The 20389-nt window shown below is 45.5% G+C and overlaps 1 long non-coding RNA gene across 1 annotated transcript in view; it reads left to right on the forward strand.

Moving 5' to 3' along the window:
- The first annotated feature begins 6127 nt into the window (after positions 1-6127).
- LOC134928924 (uncharacterized) overlaps positions 6128-20389 on the forward strand; it is a 38659-nt gene continuing 24397 nt past the window's right edge. The window contains exon 1 of the long non-coding RNA XR_010178128.1: positions 6128-6252. This is a non-coding gene — a long non-coding RNA (uncharacterized LOC134928924). The remainder of the gene's footprint in view (positions 6253-20389) is intronic.

Genomic DNA, 20389 nt, shown 5'->3' on the forward strand with positions numbered 1-20389 from the left:
TCACACACATATTTGCTCCATCTCCTCCTTAGGGGAGCCTTTTACCTCAGACATGTCGACACACACGTACCGACACACCACACACTCAGGGAATGCTCATCCGACGACAATTCCCTCACAAGGCCCTTTGGAGAGACAGAGAGAGAGTATGCCAGCACACACCCCAGCGCTATTAACCCAGGAATCACACAGTAACTTAATGTTAACCCAGTAGCTGCTGTTTATAATGATTTTTGCGCCTAATTATGTGCCCCCCCCCCCCCTCTCTTTTTACCCTCTTCTACCGTGTATCTGCAGGGGAGAGGCTGGGGAACTTCCTCTCAGCGGAGCTGTGGAGAAAAACATGGCGTTGGTGAGTGCTGAGGAAAAAGCCCCGCCCCCTCGACGGCGGGCTGCTGTCCCGCTTAAATATACATTTTCTTGGCGGGGCTCATACATATATACAGTGCCCAACTGTATATATGCTAAACTTTTGCAAAAGAGGTCCCAATTGCTGCCCAGGGCGCCCCCCCCCCCCCCCCCCCCTGCGCCCTGCACCCTTACAGTGACCGGAGTATGTGAGGTGTGTGTGGGAGCAATGGGGCACAGCTGCAGTGCTGTGCGCTACCTCAGTGAAGACTGGAGTCTTCTGTCGCCGATTTCGAAGTCTTCTTGCTTCTTATGCTCACCCGGCTTCTGTCTTCCGGCTCTGCGAGGGGGACGGCGGCGCGGCTCTGGGATCGGACGACGAGGGTGAGATCCTGTGTACGATCCCTCTGGAGCTAATGGTGTCCAGTAGCCTAAGAAGCAGGACCTATCTTCAGAGAGTAGGGCTGCTTCTCTCCCCTCTGTCCCACGATGCAGGGAGTCTGTTGCCAGCAGAGCTCCCTGAAAATAAAAAACCGAACAAAATACTTTCTTACAGCAAGCTCAGGAGAGCTCATTGAACAGCACCCAGCTCGTCCGGGCACAGATTTAAACTGAGGTCTGGAGGAGGGACATAGAGGAAGGAGCCAGAGCACACCAGAATCTAAATTCTTTCTTAAAGTGCCCATGTCTCCTGTGGAGCCCGTCTATTCCCCATGGTCCTTACGGAGTCCCCAGCATCCACTAGGACGTTAGAGAGTAATGATGCACCCACACATATGATAAGCATGTCACCACTGTCACAGTGTGCTGGGAAGGTAGGGGCGCCAAACTGAATTTATATCTTGCCCCCCCCCCCCCCCCCCAACCTTAAAATGTTCTGACGCCCCTGCTCTCCACCCCCTCTTTTTCTGACAGGACACACATATTATCCTTCTGCCTCTCTGCCCACTGACAGATTACACCATGCTGTGCCACGCTTACTGTCACAACATGATCATATAACGCCTGAGAGAGCTTTAGAGTATAGTATACAATACTATAATACATACATGTTTTAGACCATAGAAAGGCAACCTGTGGCTCTCCAACTGTTGTACTGAGAAGACATTTTGGGACTTGTAGTTCCACAGCATCTGGCGAATTGCAATTTGTGTAAAAGCTTATATTGCTATCAGTCAAAATAAAAAACTCTCTACAGTGTATGTGTATACATTAACTAATAATGAAAAATACTGAACCAATTTTAATTATAAAAATGTAAAGGTCATTGTTTTACAGTTTATTTTCTATACTAACACATCTAGACATGTCAGGGTATGCTCCAGCACTTTTTGTATGTTGAGTTAAAGTTTTATTCCATTTACACTATGTTGATTTTCATTGTTTATCATATTGCTGAGGTAGGACATAGGAATTTTGTGATGAATTCTTGGGATTGCAATTTATTAAAGGTAATGGTTTCTGACAAAATCCGTGACCATGTTGATTTAGCATCTGTAAGGAATTTCTTAGAAGACTTCAGGTGGGAGAAAGCTAAAACAAAAAGAAGTAAAAGAGAGGGATGCCTTTTGGAGGTTTAATGTTAATTTGAGACCTAACAATAAATGTAAATTTGCAAAAGCATATTCTGGCATCTTTCCTGAAGCTGGGTACACGCTTGTCCAATTCTAAAAACCAGTTGGTCCGACATGTGTAACCTGTGCCAACCGACCCGTTCCCCCAATCCTGGTCTTCTGGTTTTTAACATGCTTAAAAACTAGGAGACCCAAACAGCCGACCAATGTGTGTAGGTTGCTGAGACCAGAGTTGGCTACTGCTCTCCGGTCCTGGCAGCTCAGCTCACCATCAGTGTGTGGGATGGGATCCGGACATCGTCAGTTGATGTGGCGGGACCTGACAATGGAAACCAGCAGAGGTGACGGGCCTGGATCCTGGGGGTCAGTCTTCACTGCAAAGTAAGGCAGCAGTGGTGCTGGGCTACACCAGTGCCCTAAGGGCATAATGGCTGCCATAAATGGCACAGCATACCATGATTGGCTCAATTATTAAAGTTCAAGATGCCCGTGTTGAGCCAATTTGCGGCAAGCCATGTCATCATCCCAGCCCCTTGTGCTGGCTAATAGTAGTCAGCACAAGGCAGTGGCTGTCACTCTGATGGTGGAGAAGGATCAAGCAAGAGCTCCCAAATACTCTGGAAGCCATGGGGAGGCGGTCAAACTATGCAAAAGGGCTTAAAGGCCACTGCCCCTCAGGTGAAGGTGCAGGAAGAAAACAACGGAAGCCCTAGAAAGGTGGCAGCCATGTAAAAGAGCTTACAGGCCACGCCCCCTAGGCAGGGCCGGATTAAGGGCCAAATGGGCCTGGAGCTGAAATTTAGAAGAACCTATACTGAGCTGTGACCAGTATGTAACAAAAAAAAAAGGCACAATCTCACTTTTTGCGCTCCAGATGTCCCTTCACTTGAGTTGTCCTCACACCGATATTTTACATGGAACAGAAAATTAAACATAAATAGTGTAATACAGGTTGAGTATCCCATATCCAAATATTCCGAAATACGGAATATTCCGAAATACGGACTTTTTTGAGTGAGAGTGAGATAGTGAAACCTTTGTTTTCTGATGGCTCAATGTACACAAACTTCGTTAATACACAAAGTTATTAAAAATATTGTATTAAATGACCTTCAGGCTGTGTGTATAAGGTGTATATGAAACATAAATGAATTGTGTGAATGTAGACACACTTTGTTTAATGCACAAATTTATAAAAAATATTGGCTAAAATGACCTTCAGGCTGTGTGTATAAGGTGTATATGAAACATAAATGCATTCTGTGCTTAGATTCAGGTCCCATCACCATGATATCTCATTATGGTATGCAATTATTCCAAAATACGGAAAAATCCGATATCCAAAATACCTCTGGTCCCAAGCATTTTGGATAAGGGAGACTCAACCTGTACTGCATATGCAAAAAAGTTCTTTCCACTGTGTAGAGGAAGAATGAGGTGATGGAAAAGTCCCAGAAGAGCTCAAACGTCCACCTTCTTATGGGGTCACCAAAGTGATATGACGAGGACTTGACAACGAATTCTTAAATGTATGCTTACTTGTATGAATATAGTAGAAAACACATAAAGGTTTCTTTGATGAAGATATGAGAATTTTTCTTCTTAAACCATATGATGCAGATGAATACAGGTTGAGTCTCCCTTATCCAAAATGCTTGGGACCAGAGATATTTTGGATATGGGATTTTTCCGTATTTTGGAATAATTGCATATCATAATGAGATATCATGGCGATGGGACCTAAATCTAAGCACAGAATGCATTTATATTACATATACACCTTATACACACAGCCTGAAGGTCATTTTAGCCAATATTTTTTATAACTTTGTGCATTAAACAAAGTGTGTCTACATTCACACAATTCATTTATGTTTCATATACACCTTATGCACACAGCCTGAAGGTCATTTAATACAATATTTTTAATAACTTTGTGTATTAAACAAAGTTTGTGTACATTGAGCCATGAAAAAACAAAGGTTTCACTATCTCACACTCACTCAATAAAGTCCGTATTTCGGAATATTCCGTATTTCGGAATATTTGGATATGGGATACTCAACCTGTATTGCTCATGTGGACATATGTGAAATTAAAAAAGGGAAGCCAATTAGGGCAAACCAAACCCTTTTTTTAAAAATACAAACAGACGACCAGTCATACCTAATTTGGGAAACAGAGATGGACTTCAGCTGACAAAGTAAAATCCGGATATCACAATGTCATATGCTCCCATCAATGGATATGTTGGTTTTAAGACATCAATATAACACTGTATCAACGCGTTTCGACGCTCGGCGGCGTCTTTATCAAGATTAGACAGTATATTTAACACTGGCGTGCAGCCTCTCACATAAGGTCAGCTGAATAAAATGGTTCCTGAACTGACCTCCCTTAAATCTGAGCTGTGACCAGTGCTGCATGGGTGTGGCCAAAGTCACATGTGGGTGTACATCCTGTACACTGTGTGCCCCAATGTCTCCCTAATTACATAAACATAGAAAAATTGGAAAACTATGTGAGAAAACTACAAAAACAATTTTAATACTTATGATTTATGACTGTTTGCCAGCTGTCATGATCCTGCTGCCAGCATGAGGGGCCTATTTTTATGTGGAGGCCTGGAGCTATAGCTCCATCTGCCCAATTTTAATCTAGCCGTGCCCCTAGGCAGTGGTGCAAGTAGAAAATAATTCTTAGTGATACTGTGTGCGTGCATCTTCGGCGTGCGTGCCAAAAAAATGGGTGTAGTCACATGCCACATGGGGCGTTGCCAATGAAAATAGGGGTGTGATACTCATATGGGGGGCCAGATACACATATGACCCCAATAGCGCAGTTCCAGACACACATATGCCCCCAATAGTGCCAGATACACATATACCCCAATAGTGGAGTGCCAGATACACATATACCCCCAATAGTGCAGTGCCAAATAGACATATGCCCCAATGGTAACAGATATGCCCCACAGTGCCAGATATGCCCCCACGGTGCCAGATACAAATATGTCCCCCTCCCCAATGCCAGATACATAAATGCCCTCAGTGCCAGATATTCCCCCACAGTGCCAGATAAAAATATGCCCCCCATAGTGCCAGAAACACATATACCCCCACAGTACCAGATACACATATGCCCCCAGTGCCAGATATGCCCCCACAGCACCAGATACACATATTCCCCCAGTGCCAGATATGCTCCCAAAGTGACAGGTATACCCCACAGTGCTCCCCCCCGCTCACTGCTGCTTTGCTGTGTGTGAGGCCAGAAGGGGAAAGCAAGATGCGCCTGTCCGGTGTCTCTCCTGTGTCTCCGGTGGCGGAGGTGTCTCTCAAATGAGACGCCAGCTCATGAGCCAATCAGAGCTTTCAGACAAGCAGCCAATCAGGAGCCGCAGCTGCGGGTCTGTGAGCTCTGATCGCCACATTTGAAAGACACGCCGCCACCGCTGGAGACACAGGGGGGACACAAGAGAGGCGTGCGCAGCGCTCTCCTTCCCGGGCTCACACACAGCATAGCAGCAGGCTGCAAGCATGGCAGTCAGGGCCTGCAGTACTGCGTACCAGCTGGCAATTTCATACCTGTACGCAGTACCACCCCATACCACCATACTTGCAGCACTGCCCCTAGGTGAAAATGAAAGAAGAAGATGCCGCAAATCCTGAGTGATAGCATAGCTTCCATATTTTGTGTACGTGAATGTAATGGCGGGATGCATGATCATGATCAGACAAAGGGAGATCTAGAGGATCCCTTTCTAAATGTATTGGCAATGGAAACCCATGGGGGCTGCTTTTGCGGTCTGAAATTACGGGACTTCGGCAGATATGGGAGAGATCTGCTGCAGTCCCTCCTTCTTAAATCCTGGGGATTGTTAATATTTATGGGTATCCCACAAAACTTGTAAAAATTATTTTCAGAATAGTTTCATCCATAGGTGCACTCTCAGACTCCCATCTCCAGATAGTACTGTATGTGGAAAATGAACTACAGTACAAGTGACTTTTAACAATGCTCATCTTGTATTTAAGCAGAATAGCAAGTTTTAAACACCTTCACTGATAGCCGGCATCCCACTAACTTTGCCCGTGACTGGATATGGAAAAATGTTCACTGCGGAATTCCCTGAGCAGTTGTTACTTCTTTGCCCGTATTCTCTTGGTCTTTCTTTATTTTGTCTTTATTTTGTTTCAGTGAAGCAGAATGAAGAAAGTTAAACTATCAGCATGGTGACTCCATGTGTGGAGCCTGGAGATTACTGCAGCCAATAGCAATCACCAGCTCTCACTGAACCTTCACCTCCTGTCAAACAACCACAATGCGTGTGAGTGTGTATATGTGCACAGCATATTGATTGTCTATCAGCCCTCTCCAGAACAAAATCACTGGAATTCTTCCAGACTTCTAATTGCATGGTGGATAATCTGTTCTAAGCATTACGATTTGGTAGTAAAACTATAGCAAATTATGTATCTATTGTGCAAATATTGGTTCTGTTCTTGAGCACAGTTTATTGCATGTGTGTCCAGTAAATATGTGTGGAAAAATCACTGCTGTATATTAGTGACATGTTTCATCTCATATGTGCAGACAATTTGTACATAACAATTACTACAGTAAGTATAGATTAGAAACAACCGTTGACTGTCGCCTTACTTTAAGATTTCAGAAATGGTGTATGGAAACAAAACAGGAATTTCATACAAATAAAATATAAACTAAATAGAATAGTTTTATCGAAATGCAGCTCCTGTAGTAAAACACAAGGTAATGTCAAACAATCGTCAATGCGTGCACAAACCACAAGGGGGAAATGTTACTATATAACACCTTGCATGGTAAGCCAGAACTGTACTCGACCGATTGACTGACATGTTGACAGACTCAGTCATATGGGAAACCCCACTTTTCAACATTAACATATATTTATGTCAATTTATCAAAGTATTTAAGTTACTAACTGAAATATCTTCACAGTTTACTAAACATGTTCAGTATATTCACTGTCTCATTCCAATGCTGACAGTTGCCATGCTGCTCGATGTGTGTGTGTGTGTGTGTGTGTGTGTGTGTGTGTGTGTGTGTGTGTGTGTGTGTGTGTGTGTGTGTGTGTGTGTGTGTGTGTGTGTGTGTGTGTGTGTGCAGAGCCGGCCCTAACCAATATGATGCCCTAGGCAAGATTTTAGCTGGTGCCCCCTAGCACCGCCGCTAGTTCTGAAGGAGATGCCTGGCATGAGTCAGCTGGCAGCTCTGCTAACGTCGGGCGCCTTTTGTTTATGAAAATGCATCTTATTTGCATTACTATGTGGCTAGGATGCACAAGCAGCTTCTGCTGATTAAAATGATATCCAGCATGCCTATATACTGTGTACGACTGTGGCTGTATCTGCATACGAAATGCTACATTACAGTGATTTCCAGCAATACACTGCAACGTAGCATTTCTTATGCAGATACAGCCGCAGTCACACACAGAATATAGGCATGCCGCATATCATTTTAATCAGCAGAAGCTGCTGGTGCCCCTAAGGATACCAAATGCCCTAGGCATTTGCCTAGTTTGCCTATACCTAAGGCCGGTGTGTGTGTGTGTGTGTGTGTGTGTGTGTGTGTGTGTGTGTGTGTGTGTGTGTGTGTGTGTGTGTGTGTGTGTGTGTGTGTGTGGAGCGGGGGGGCAGGGAAGCCAAGATAAATTTGGGGCGTGTCTACCACATCAGAAGCACCCACTCACAGCACGGCATGCCTCCCAGCCAGGGCAGTACTACAGAGCCTGGCTGGTCCCAGGTACTTTTCAGCATGCCCTGACACAGCTTTAGCATTCTCTGACAGCAAAACTGTGTCAGGGCATGCTGGGATATGTAGTTTCACAACAGCTGGAGGGCCGCAGGTTGGACACGCCTGGTTTAAAGCTTAATATAAATAAAACGATCATCAAACTATGACCATTCATACTTTTATATCTGACCTCCACCATTACTTTGCAAAGAGTTTCACTGAAGCTCTGCAGGTGTTACCTTAGCACACTAAACACATAGGCCCAGCTTTCTCAAGCTTTGGAGAGTGATAAATAGCATGGTGATAAAGGACCCACCGGCCAGCTGCCATGTTACAGGCAGTGTTTGAAAAATGACAGTTATGAGCTGATTGGTTGGTACTTTTTCACCGTGCTATTTATCACTCTCCAAGGTTTGATAAATCTGGGCCATAGTATGGCACTTGCAGTGCTCAATGAATCTTTGTACAAAGTATGGTGGAGTTCAGATATATAAATATGAATTGACATTGTTTGATGATCATTTCATTTATAATAGCAACATAGTAGCAAGTACAGTATGCACTAGGCTGGCCAGGGTGGTAGTAAAGCAGGATGGGGATAACGGGGGGGGGGGGGGGCGACAGGATGGAGGGTGGGGGGAGTACAGACTGGTGGAGGTAGGGAGGACATATCATATCTGATGGAGTCATAGAGTGAATAATGATAGCTGCATTTGAAGCACTCAGGCCTGTCAAATATATACTAATAATTTACGGTTAGTTACCCATTTTTAGTACAATTATCTATTAGTTAATTTGTTTGTACATAATGCTCAATGAGACCATTCATCATATCATTGCAATTATCCAAATTAGATTTTAATTGTTAGCAGACCATTAGCTCAACTTAATAAAACCACAGGTTTGACCATTATTAAGAGTTGCAACAATAACATTTTCACGACATTATAATATGATGACTGGAATTGGTCTTTTGTTTCTGTTGGGAAAGTGAGGTTAGAGACCATCTGAAATTTGTCAGTTTTCTTTATTACATTTTATTGCTATACATTGTAAGTAAAAGTTTTCAGATCCATCTCATTTTGCATTTCTAATGGAGAAACATATACGCTTTACAATGGTATATGGAAAAATAGCAGATGATTTCATTAATGAAAAGTATATAATAATACATATTTATACTGATAGTAACTTCTGTAAGGCTCATGTTATCAATTTGAATACAATAGTTTTACTGCATAATAAAACTCATAAAATATGTAAATTCTGTTATTAGCAAAATCAATTTAGTGTTTGCTAAGGAACTAGTGATCTGGTAGTAGTGGACATATGCAGAATTGGGGTTAAAAGACAGATGGGGTGAGACAGTGGAGTATATACTTTATATTTACAGAGGGAGCAGATGATATTGTTGGTATGTGTGTGACATTATTGGAGGTGAAATGCAGAGTACAAAGCTACACCACAAGATAACAAGATGAAATAGGCAGTCCAGTGGTGCTTAAGCATGTGTCTGGTTTGTTTGAAGTGCCACACAGTTATTTTGTACAGATATACAGATATTGGAGTGGAGCTCGAACGGAGAATACAGAGGACCAGCCAGCCATGTACAGTATATGGGTAGCAAAGTGGTAACACAGCATCAGCTAATTACAGGATCACTGAGATAAGTGGAACATGTTCGTGTCCTGCTGTGGCACTCTAACACAGTAAAAAGTACCACACATGAGAAAAAATACAGAAGGTGGCCATCTTGGTTAGGTGCAGATGCTTTGCACAGGAGCATCACAGAGATAGCGCAGTCGTGCATTCCATTCTTCAACAGCTAACAAGGTAAGATAGCATAATATATGATTTGGAGGGTACTGGAGTCCCCACCTTCAGATTCGACTTTGGGCTTTTGCAATGGGAAATAATTTTATATGTTGTACAAGCATGTGTGAGGACTCTTTATGTATAGAAAAATTAATGACCACCCTAGTGCACACATCGTACAAGTGCTACCTTATATTGCTAAGCATCAGGTGTTCTTCTACCATACATGGCTATGAGGCAACAGGCAATTGAAGTTTACTGTACTGAGCAGTATATTGCTGTCCTACAAATTTGCAAAATCTATTGTTGGACCTTAGATACTTTTGGTTTACAGTTTATATTTAAAAAAAAAAAAAAAAAATCAATGTGGAACTATCAGAACAAACTAGTGATCCTTGAAGCAAAAAGGAATTGACTTTAACAGGCTTTGAAGGCCAGATATTGTCATTGGCAGCAGCATAATACTACCACACTCCCTGGTTTGTGATTGCACCGGGGATTACTAAAACACGCACTTTTTATGTTTTCTGTTCATGGTGAAAAAATAGGATTTTAATACCTACCGGTAAATCCTTTTCTCCTAGTCCGTAGAGGATGCTGGGGACTCCAAAAGGACCATGGGGTATAGACGGGATCCGCAGGAGCTTGGGCACACTAAAAAGACTTTGACTGGGTGTGAACTGGCTCCTCCCTCTATGCCCCTCCCCCAGACCTCAGTTATAGGAACTGTGCCCAGGAGAGACGGACATTTAGAGGAAAAGGATTTTTACTAAGGAGTGGCTTCCGTCTGGCCACTCTACCATACAGGCCTGAATGGTGGATTGCTGCAGAGATGGTTGTCCTTCTGGAAGGTTCTCCTCTCTCCACAGAGGAATGCTGTAGCTCTGACAGAGAGACCATTGGGTTCTTGGTCACCTTCCTGACTAGGACCCTTCTCCCCCGATCGCTCAGTTTAGACGGCCGGTCAGCTCTAGGAAGAGTCCTGGTGTTCCGAACTTCTTCCATTTACGGATGATGGAGGCCACTGTGCTCATTGGGACCTTCAAATCAGCAGATATTTTTCTGTACCCTTCCCCAGATTTGTGCCTCGAGACAATCCTGTCTCAGAGGTCTTCAGACAATTCCTTTGACTTCATGCTTGGTTTGTGCTCAGACATGCACTGTCAAGTGTGGGACCTTACGTAGACAGGTGTGTGCCTTTCCAAATTATGTCCAATCAACTGAATCTACTACAGATGGACTCCAGTTAAGCTGTGGGAACATCTTAAGGATGATCAATGGAAACAGGATGCACCTGAGCTCAATTCTGAGCTTCATGACAATAGCTGTGAATACTTATGTACATGTTATTGCTTAGTTTTTAATTTTTAATAATTTTGCAAAAATCTCAAAAAAAACTTTTTTCACATTGTCATTATGGGGTATTGTGTGTAGAATTTTGAGGGGAAAATATTAATTTATTAAATTTTGAAATAAGGCTGTAACATAACAAAATGTGGAAAAACTGAAGCGCTCTGAATACTTTCCGGATGCACTGTACATTATGATAGTTCAGGACTTGCAGAAATGAGGAAGCCATGACATTAGCCTGCAAGCTTAAGAGTTCTGTTGAAAATATGAACTATATCCTCAGTTTTCACATCGCTAGATACACAGATTTTGATGCGGTAGTTTGGTTGCAATAATATGCTTTTAATTAGAGATACTGTACTTCCTCCAAATACGGTGATAATGTTTTGCCGTGACCTCTTTCCTAGCTTTAAGGAGAGTGGAAATGACCTCCCCAGGAATACCTTTCCGAGCTAGGATTTGGCGTTCAACTTCCACGCCGTCAAACGCAGCCGCGGTAAGTCCGGAAACACGCAGGGCCCCTGCAGTAACAGATCCTCCCTTAGAGGTAGCGGCCAAGGATTTTCTACCAGCAATTCCTGAAGATCCGGATACCAAGCCCTCCGTGGCCAATCTGGAACAACGAGTATTGCCTGAACCCCAGTTCGTTGTACGATCCTCAGCACGTTTGGAATGAGAGGAAGCGGAGGGAACACATACACCAACCGAAATACCCACGGAGTTACCAGGGCGTCCACTGTACTGGCTTGGGGGTCCCTTGACCTGGAACAATACCTCGGAAGCTTCTTGTTGAGGTGCGATGCCATCATGTCTATTAGAGGAATTCCCCAACGCCTTGTCACTTCTGCAAATACCTCTTGATGAAGAGCCCACTCTCCCGGATGGAGATCGTGTCTGCTTAGGAAGTCTGCTTCCCAGTTGTCCACGCCCGGGAGGAAAACTGCTGACAGAGCGCTCACGTGCTGTTTCGCCCAGCGAAAGATTCTTGTGGCCTCCGCCATTGCCGCCCTGTTCCTTGTTCCGCCTTGGCGGTTTATGTACGCCACCGCTGTTATGTTGTCCGACTGGATCAGGACAGGGAGACCCTGAAGATGGTTCTTCGCTTGCAGCAGGCCATTGTAAATGGCTCTTAACTCGAGAACATTTATGTGGAGACAAGCTTCCTGGCTTGACCACTTTCCCTGGAAATTTCTTCCTTGCGTGACCGCGCCCCAGCCTCGGAGAATTGCATCTGTTGTCAGCAGGACCCAGTCCTGGATTCTGAATCGGCGTCCCTCTAGGAGGTGAGAGCCTTGCAGCCACCACAGGAGAGAGATCCTGGACCTGGAAGATAGACTTATTTTCCGGTGCATGTGCAGGTGAGACCTGGACCATTTGTTTAGCAGATCCCACTGAAACACCCGGGCATGAAACCTGCCAAACGGAATGGCTTCGTAAGCCGCCACCATCTTCCCTAGCACCCGAGTGCATTGATGAATCAACACTCTTGTCGGCCTCAGAAGCTCCCTGACCATGGAAGGGAATCGCCGGTCAGCGATGGGTTTGTGCGAAGGATCCATTCGCACGGGCGATCGCAAGGAGATTAATATGAAGAGGGCGTTTGTGTGTGGCAACTGACCGTTTTCAGGGAGTGTCTGGAAATACGCAGGCTTGTCCAAGCGTTTGAAGGGAGGGTGTCTGATGTCAATTCCGTCCCCGAACAGCCTGATGTGAGTGCAGTGGCTGAGTAAGTCCTGGGCTGTGCAGACTGCACAAGATCTGTTTGTACAGCTCTGCTGTGGATGCGTTCACACACTTGCACAGCTAAAATACACTTCCCCTGTAGGCGGCGACTGTCTGATCCAGGACAGCAAAAATCGCTGCCTAGCGATCAGATCTGAATTACCCCCATAGTGAGAGTCATATTTTACGATGTTTGTCGTAATACTGGATGTACAAAATAATATCCACCAGAAACAGATCATATATGATCTTAATATATGCTTGCATTTTATCATTGTAAAAAAGCCCAGACTTGAATAAATCGAACAAAATTAAAAAAAAATCATCTTCTTATTACCTCTTTCCATCAACAAGCACATCTCGGTGTAAAGCAGTGGTTCCCAAACTGTGTGTCAAGGCACCCTGGGGTGCTATGAGGCTCTTGCAGGTGTGCCTCGGGTTGGCGGTCCAGGACTGAATCAAATTATTTATGGTCAAAATGATAGCCAAAACCATATGGATTCCAGGGAGTGAACTGGCTTGTGCTGTGGCACTTACATCCAGGTTCTGGAACAGTTGGCAATTGGGTGCAGCCATCTTAAGCAATTGTACTAACAGGAGGAGCTGAGAGACAAGGCTGGCACTGCTGCTGTGATTCCTAGCCAGGAAGGCAGGACAGAGACGATGCTCCCTGGAGTAGGGTAGAGCCGGAGATGGACGACAGGGGTGAGAATCCCTGGAGGTGACAGAGGCGGTCCTCCCTCCCAAAAAGGCGAGCACAACTACTAAGCAGTGAGGAATCCTGACAGTATCATCAGGAGAGGTACAGCAGCAAAGCACATGTCACTTCAGAGTTACAAAGCAGCACATGATATCAGTAGAGAGTGCCCACTGATTATAAATATGTTCCAGACCAGAGGTTCCCCTGTACTACACTGAACTTTTACTAGTGACTGCATGGTAGGGGATTACTGCAGTGAAGGGCAGCATCAACTGGCAGACCACACAGAGAAACACCTGAGCGATTAGAGCCGGCAGCATCTTATGTTCTGTCCATAAATATTCTATATCAAGCCCTCAGTCAGGAATACAAGTTGACTTTCCCTCTCAGTTATTAAATTGTGATTTTAACCCCTAACCTGCTAACTCTCAAAGGACAGTCAGTGACCAGGAGAACCTAAAAGTGAAAATATTTATCCACATTTCTGCAAGTAATACTTCCCTCTCCACCAAGAGGTTACAGACAGCATGCCTAACAGAGTTATACCCCTTTCACACCGCACAAATAACCCGGTAACGACCCGGCATATTGCGGTGTGAAAGGGGCATTGCCGAAATCGCAGGTCGCCTGACCCGGCAATTCAACCCGGGTATAAAGCAGTGTTATACCCGGGTTGAATACCGGGTCAGTGGCTGCATAAACGGGCTCCCGGGTCGATGCAACCCGGGACCCGTTTAATAGATAGGGAGAGGCGGCGCGGAGATGAGCTCATCTCCTAGCGCCGCCTCCACCTCCGCCCCTGCCGCCGGCTCCGCCCGGCTTATTGCCGGGTCGGGGAAGGCAGCAGCAGCTGCCAATGCCGGATCCCACCCGGGAAGTACCCGCTTCCAATTCGCGGGTGGGATCCGGCATTGGCAGTGTGAAAGCGGTATAACTGGTTCAGAGGAAAAAGAGGTTCCATTAATTCTGCCCTATTACTAGAAGGAATACTCCAAATGTGCACCAACTAAAGAGTACTCAGCTAGCTAGACTGTTTGGCCAAATTCGGGATTAACTTAAGTAATAGTTAACATAGAGTTCATATAGTTATATCAAATTATATGGTGGTGTTATCGTGTTTATGATAAGATTTACTACAGAGATGTATTGCTATAACCTCATAATTCAAATTCAGGTAGTTCTTTATTGCTTTGCCAAGGAAACTCTGGATCAGTGAGTTCCAGTAAGATCAATAAGTTTATTATTTTTGGTGTAAACTCACTATTTTTGATTAGATCAGTGAACTGTTGATTGTATTATGCCAGTTCTGATTCTTTGTTATTCTCTAAGTTCACTATTGAGAACTTTTCCCACAATAAATGCTAACATGAACTGAAAACTGTTAACATAGCATTCCGTGCGAATTTATCTTCCTCACCTTTCTGCGAAGAATCGAAGAGACCTGGGTGTCGGAATGAAAAGTTAAAGGTACTGTTATAAACACTTACCTGCATCCCTATTTCCAAACTCTAACACTATACTTATCTGGATATTACATATACGTGGAAAAACAAAGATATAAATATCAAATGGATTAGTTTCCCCGCATTGGTTATAAGGCACAATGATCCCAATGGCTCTCCTAATATCCTAACACTCTCTCTAACAGCAGGTATTCCCCTAGGTTCTGTTCTTGGTCAGCTTCTCTTTTCCCTCTATACGTCCTCTTTAGGCAGTGATGCAAGTAGAAAAAATGTCTTATAGGTACTGTGTGCCAACAAAATGGGTGTGGCCAAATGCCACATGGGGCGTGGTCAATGAAAATGGGGGGGTGATTCATATATGGGGGAGGGGCAAATACACATATTACCCCAATAGTGCCAGATACACATTGCCCCACAGTGCCAGATATACATTGCCCCACAGTGCCAGATACACATTGCCTCACTGTGCCAGATACACAAATGCCCCCAGAGTGCCAGATATACATTACCTCACAGTGCCAGATACACATTGCTCCACAATGCCAGATACACAAATGCCCCCAGAGTGCCAGATATACATTGCCTCACACTACCAGATACACATTGCTCCACAGTGCCAGATACACAAATGCTCCCAGAGTGCCAGATATACATTGCCTCACAGTGCCAGATACACAAATGCCCCCACTGTGTCAGATATACATTGCTCCCCAGTGCCAGATACAGAAATGCCCCCATAGTGCCCCCAGTGTCAGATACACATGTCCCCCCAGTGCCAGATATGCTCCCAGTGCCAGATATGCCCCCAGTGCCAGATACAGAGATGCCCCCAGTGCCAGATATACCCCCAGTGCTAGATACAGAAATGCCCCCAGTGCCAGATATGCCCCCAGGGCCAGATACAGAAATGACCCCAGTGTCAGATTCACATATCCCCACAGTGCCAGATATGCCCCCAGTGCCAGGTACAGATGCCCCCCCCCCCCTCCCCTGATGCTTACTGCGCTGCTGCTACCTGTTCCTGTGTGTGAGGGGAGGAGAGCGCAGCGGGCGCCTCTCCTGCCCCTCAGTCTCCGGCGGTGGTGCGGGTCACGGTGTCTACCTTCAATTAGCCAATCAAAGCTTGCGGTCCGGCAGCCAATCAGGAGCCTTGGCTGCCGGTCCGTGAGCTCCGACTGGCTCACGGGTCGGCGCTGAATTGAAGGTAAACACTGAGGGGCAGGAGAGGCGCACGCTGTGGTCTCCTTCCCTCGCATCAGCGTGGTGTGAGCAGCAGTGGAGGGAGCGGTGGCCTGGCGGCTGTGGGTACGGCGTACCCGCGGCTAAATTTTTAAGGGTACGTCGTACCTACCTGTACCCGCCCACTTGCACCGCTGTCTTTAGGTGAGCTTATTAGCTCTTTTGACCTTCAATATCATCTCTATACTGCATACAGATATTGTAAATTACCTCTCCTGCCTACTGATTACCTGGGCTAGTGGGTCAGAGTCAGACTCATGATATTCAGTTGCCTGCAGCATACAGAATCAGCATTCACCACTGGGTCCCATCTCACAGTCTAGTAGCAACAGTAAGTGCACAGTTTCTTGCTGCAATGCAGGCTAAGCAGTACCAGACAGGAGCCATCCTGTCCCCTTATTGCAGGTGTTAGCAGGGCTCCGAGGACAGAGTCAATTAACTCTGCAGCAGCAGATATGCCATAGAGCTTTGTCGGAAGAGCAGCGGTCACACTTGGATCCCACTGTGAGCCACACAGGTTGCTGCTGTACATGCAGGTGCACCTTCAGGGCTTGGAGCCTGGAGGCAGGCGTCTCCATTGCCTCTGGGAGTTACGCCCCTGCACATAGTCCATGCAGTCACACCTAACTTGGCTGCTTGCAGAAGAAGCAGCCATACTGCGGGTTCTGAGTAGTGATGAGCGGGTTCGGTTTCTCGGAAACCGAACCCCCCCGAACTTCACCCTTTTTACACGGGTCCGAGCCATACTCGGATTCTCCCGTATGGCTCGGGTAACCCGAGCGCGCCCGAACGTCATCATCCCGCGGTCGGATTCTCGCAAGATTCGGATTCTATATAAGCAGCCGCGCGTCGCAGCCATTTTCACTTGTGCATTGGAAATGTTAGGGAGAGGACGTGGCTGGCGTCCTCTCCGTTTATGTTGATGCATTGCAATAATTTTGTGCTTGCTTATTGTCACAACTGAGGGCCTGAGCTGACGGGAGGCAGCCTCAGTTGTAGGGGCTGAGATGTAACGGAACCTGGGAGGTTGTATCAGACCCCTAGACATGTAAGTAACATGTAGAATAACTGCCCGAAGGCGTGACCACGACAACCAGGATAAAAGTCAATGATGTTTATTATGACAAACTCCGTAACACAGCAGCAGTAAAAGGAAACATAAAAGTCAACAGAGGATAAATACAATTCCTGGGTACTACAGGGTGGCAAGGGCCACAGGCACTGGTAGTGTGAGACAGTTCTTATAATCTTCTAGTTGGAAAGTCCTTACCAGGCCTGACTGTAGCAATGGAGAGAACCCAGGATCGTACCAGCTGATGTTCCAGGAAAGGCTGGGCTGCTGAAGGTAAAACGGCTGCTGTGGATACTGGCTGGAACCAGACTGTTGTTGGTACGGAGTGGATACTGGCTGGAACCAGTTAAATAATAAACGAACTTGAGAGCGATGAAATAATAATGAAGTTTGGAGTTTGAGAGCGGTGAAATAATAATACCGGTGGAGAGTGGTAAACTGCATAAAAGGACACCGGCCCTTTAAGAGAAGCTATACACTGCTGGAAGCTGGGCTGGAAGCAGGTGATTGTTTGAGAGCGGTGAAATAATAATACCGGTGGAGAGTGGTAAACTGCAGAAAAGGACACCGGCCCTTTAAGAGAAGCTATACACTGCTGGAAGCTGGGCTGGAAGCAGGTGATTGTTGTAGCTGGAAACAGGTGAGTCCAGAATGGATCGGAGAGTCAGGCTACACCGCAGATGGAATGCTGGTGCGGGTCTCTATAGCAGAAGTCTGGAGACAGGAGCTGGAACCTGGAAGACAACCACAGGAGAGAGACAAACTGGAACTAGGTTAGACAACCAAAGCACTGACGCCTTCCTTGCTCAGGCACAGCATACTTATACCTGCAGCAAGGAAGGGGTTGGCTAGGCAATTATGCAAATCAACAATACAGACAGCAGATTGGTGGAAATGCTCAGATGACAAAATCCAAGATGGCTGCGCCCATGCAGACACTTGGAGTGAAGTTTGGTTTGTAATCCATGTGAGAATTGAAACAGTAATGGCGACGCCGGCCACAGGAGACAGGAGACGCCAGACTGACAAGCGCACATTTAACCACGCGGGCACAGCGGAGGCCGCGGCTGATGAAATCACCACTCTGACATTCTGCATGTGGAAACTCAGGAACAGCGGGATCCGGTCCTGGAACGCTGAGGCAGCCTTAGGAGGCATCTGAAGGGTAAGTAATGGCGTCCAGATACCCGGATCGTGACACTTATTACTTAATTGTGGGGACAGGGGAGCAGCTGTATATAGGAGGAGTACAGTGCAGAGTTTTGCTGACAGTGACCACCAGTTATACGTCGTCTGCCTGAAAAACGCTCCATATCTGTGCTCAGTGTGCTGCATATATCTGTGCTCACACTGCTTTATTGTGGGGACTGGGGACCAGCAGTATTATAAAGGAGGAGTACAGTGCAGAGTTTTGCTGATCAGTGACCACCAGTATACGTTGTCAGCCTGAAAAACACTCCATATCTGTGCTCAGTGTGCTGCTTTATTGTGGGGTCTGGGGACCACTAGTATAATATTATATAGGAGGAGTACAGTGCAGAGTTTTGCTGACCAGTGACCACCAGTATATAATATATAGCATTACGGTACAGTAGGCCACTGCTGTACCTACCTCTGTGTCGTCATTAAGTATACTATCCATCTACATTCTATACCTGTGGTGCATTTCAGTTGTGCAGTTTGCTGACACAGTGACCACCAGTATATATAGCAGTACGGTACGGAAGGCCACTGCTGTACCTACCTCTGTGTCGTCATTAAGTATACTATCCATCTAGATTCGATACCTGTGGTGCATTTCAGTTGTGCAGTTTGCTGACACAGTGACCACCAGTATATATAGCAGTACGGTACGGAAGGCCACTGCTGTACCTACCTCTGTGTCGTCATTAAGTATACTATCCATCTACATTCTATACCTGTGGTGCATTTTAGTTTTGCAGTTTGCTGACACAGTGACCACCAGTATACTATATATAGCAGTACGGTACGGAAGGCCACTGCTGTACCTACCTCTGTGTCGTCATTAAGTATACTATCCATCTACATTCTATACCTGTGGTGCATTTTAGTTTTGCAGTTTGCGGACACAGTGACCACCAGTATACTATATATAGCAGTACGGTACGGAAGGCCACTGCTGTACCTACCTCTGTGTCGTCATTAAGTATACTATCCATCTACATTCTATACCTGTGGTGCATTTTAGTTTTGCAGTTTGCTGACACAGTGACCACCAGTATACTATATATAGCAGTTCGGACGGAAGGCCACTGCTGTACCTACCTCTGTGTCGTCATTAAGTATACTATCCATCTAGATTCTATACCTGTGGTGCATTTCAGTTGTGCAGTTTGCTGACACAGTGACCACCAGTATATATAGCAGTACGGTACGGAAGGCCACTGCTGTACCTACCTCTGTGTCGTCATTAAGTATACTATCCATCTACATTCTATACCTGTGGTGCATTTTAGTTTTGCAGTTTGCCGACACAGTGACCACCAGTATACTATATATAGCAGTATGGTACGGAAGGCCACTGCTGTACCTACCTCTGTGTCGTCATTAAGTATACTATCCATCTACATTCTATACCTGTGGTGCTTTTTAGTTTTGCAGTTTGCTGACACAGTGACCACCAGTATACTATATATAGCAGTACGGTACGGAAGGCCACTGCTGTACCTACCTCTGTGTCGTCATTAAGTATACTATCCATCTACATTCTATACCTGTGGTGCATTTTAGTTGTGCGCAGTATATATAGTAGTAGGCCATTGCTATTGATACTGGCATATAATTCCACACATTAAAAAATGGAGAACAAAAATGTGGAGGTTAAAATAGGGAAAGATCAAGATCCACTTCCACCTCGTGCTGAAGCTGCTGCCACTAGTCATGGCCGAGACGATGAAATGCCATCAACGTCGTCTGCCAAGGCCGATGCCCAATGTCATAGTAGAGAGCATGTAAAATCCAAAAAACAAAAGTTCAGTAAAATGACCCAAAAATCAAAATTTAAAGCGTCTGATGAGAAGCGTAAACTTGCCAATATGCCATTTACGACATGGAGTGGCAAGGAACGGCTGAGGCCCTGGCCTATGTTCATGGCTAGTGGTTCAGATTCACATGAGGATGGAAGCACTCATCCTCTCGTTAGAAAAATGAAAAGACTTAAGCTGGCAAAAGCACAGCAAAGGACTGTGCATTCTTCTAAATCACAAATCCCCAAGGAGAGTCCAATTGTGTCGGTTGCGATGCCTGACCTTCCCAACACTGGACGGGAAGAGCTTGCGCCTTCCACCATTTGCACGCCCCCTGC

This window comes from Pseudophryne corroboree, chromosome 5, assembly GCF_028390025.1.
Source record: "Pseudophryne corroboree isolate aPseCor3 chromosome 5, aPseCor3.hap2, whole genome shotgun sequence".
Taxonomy (NCBI): Eukaryota; Metazoa; Chordata; class Amphibia; order Anura; family Myobatrachidae; genus Pseudophryne; species Pseudophryne corroboree.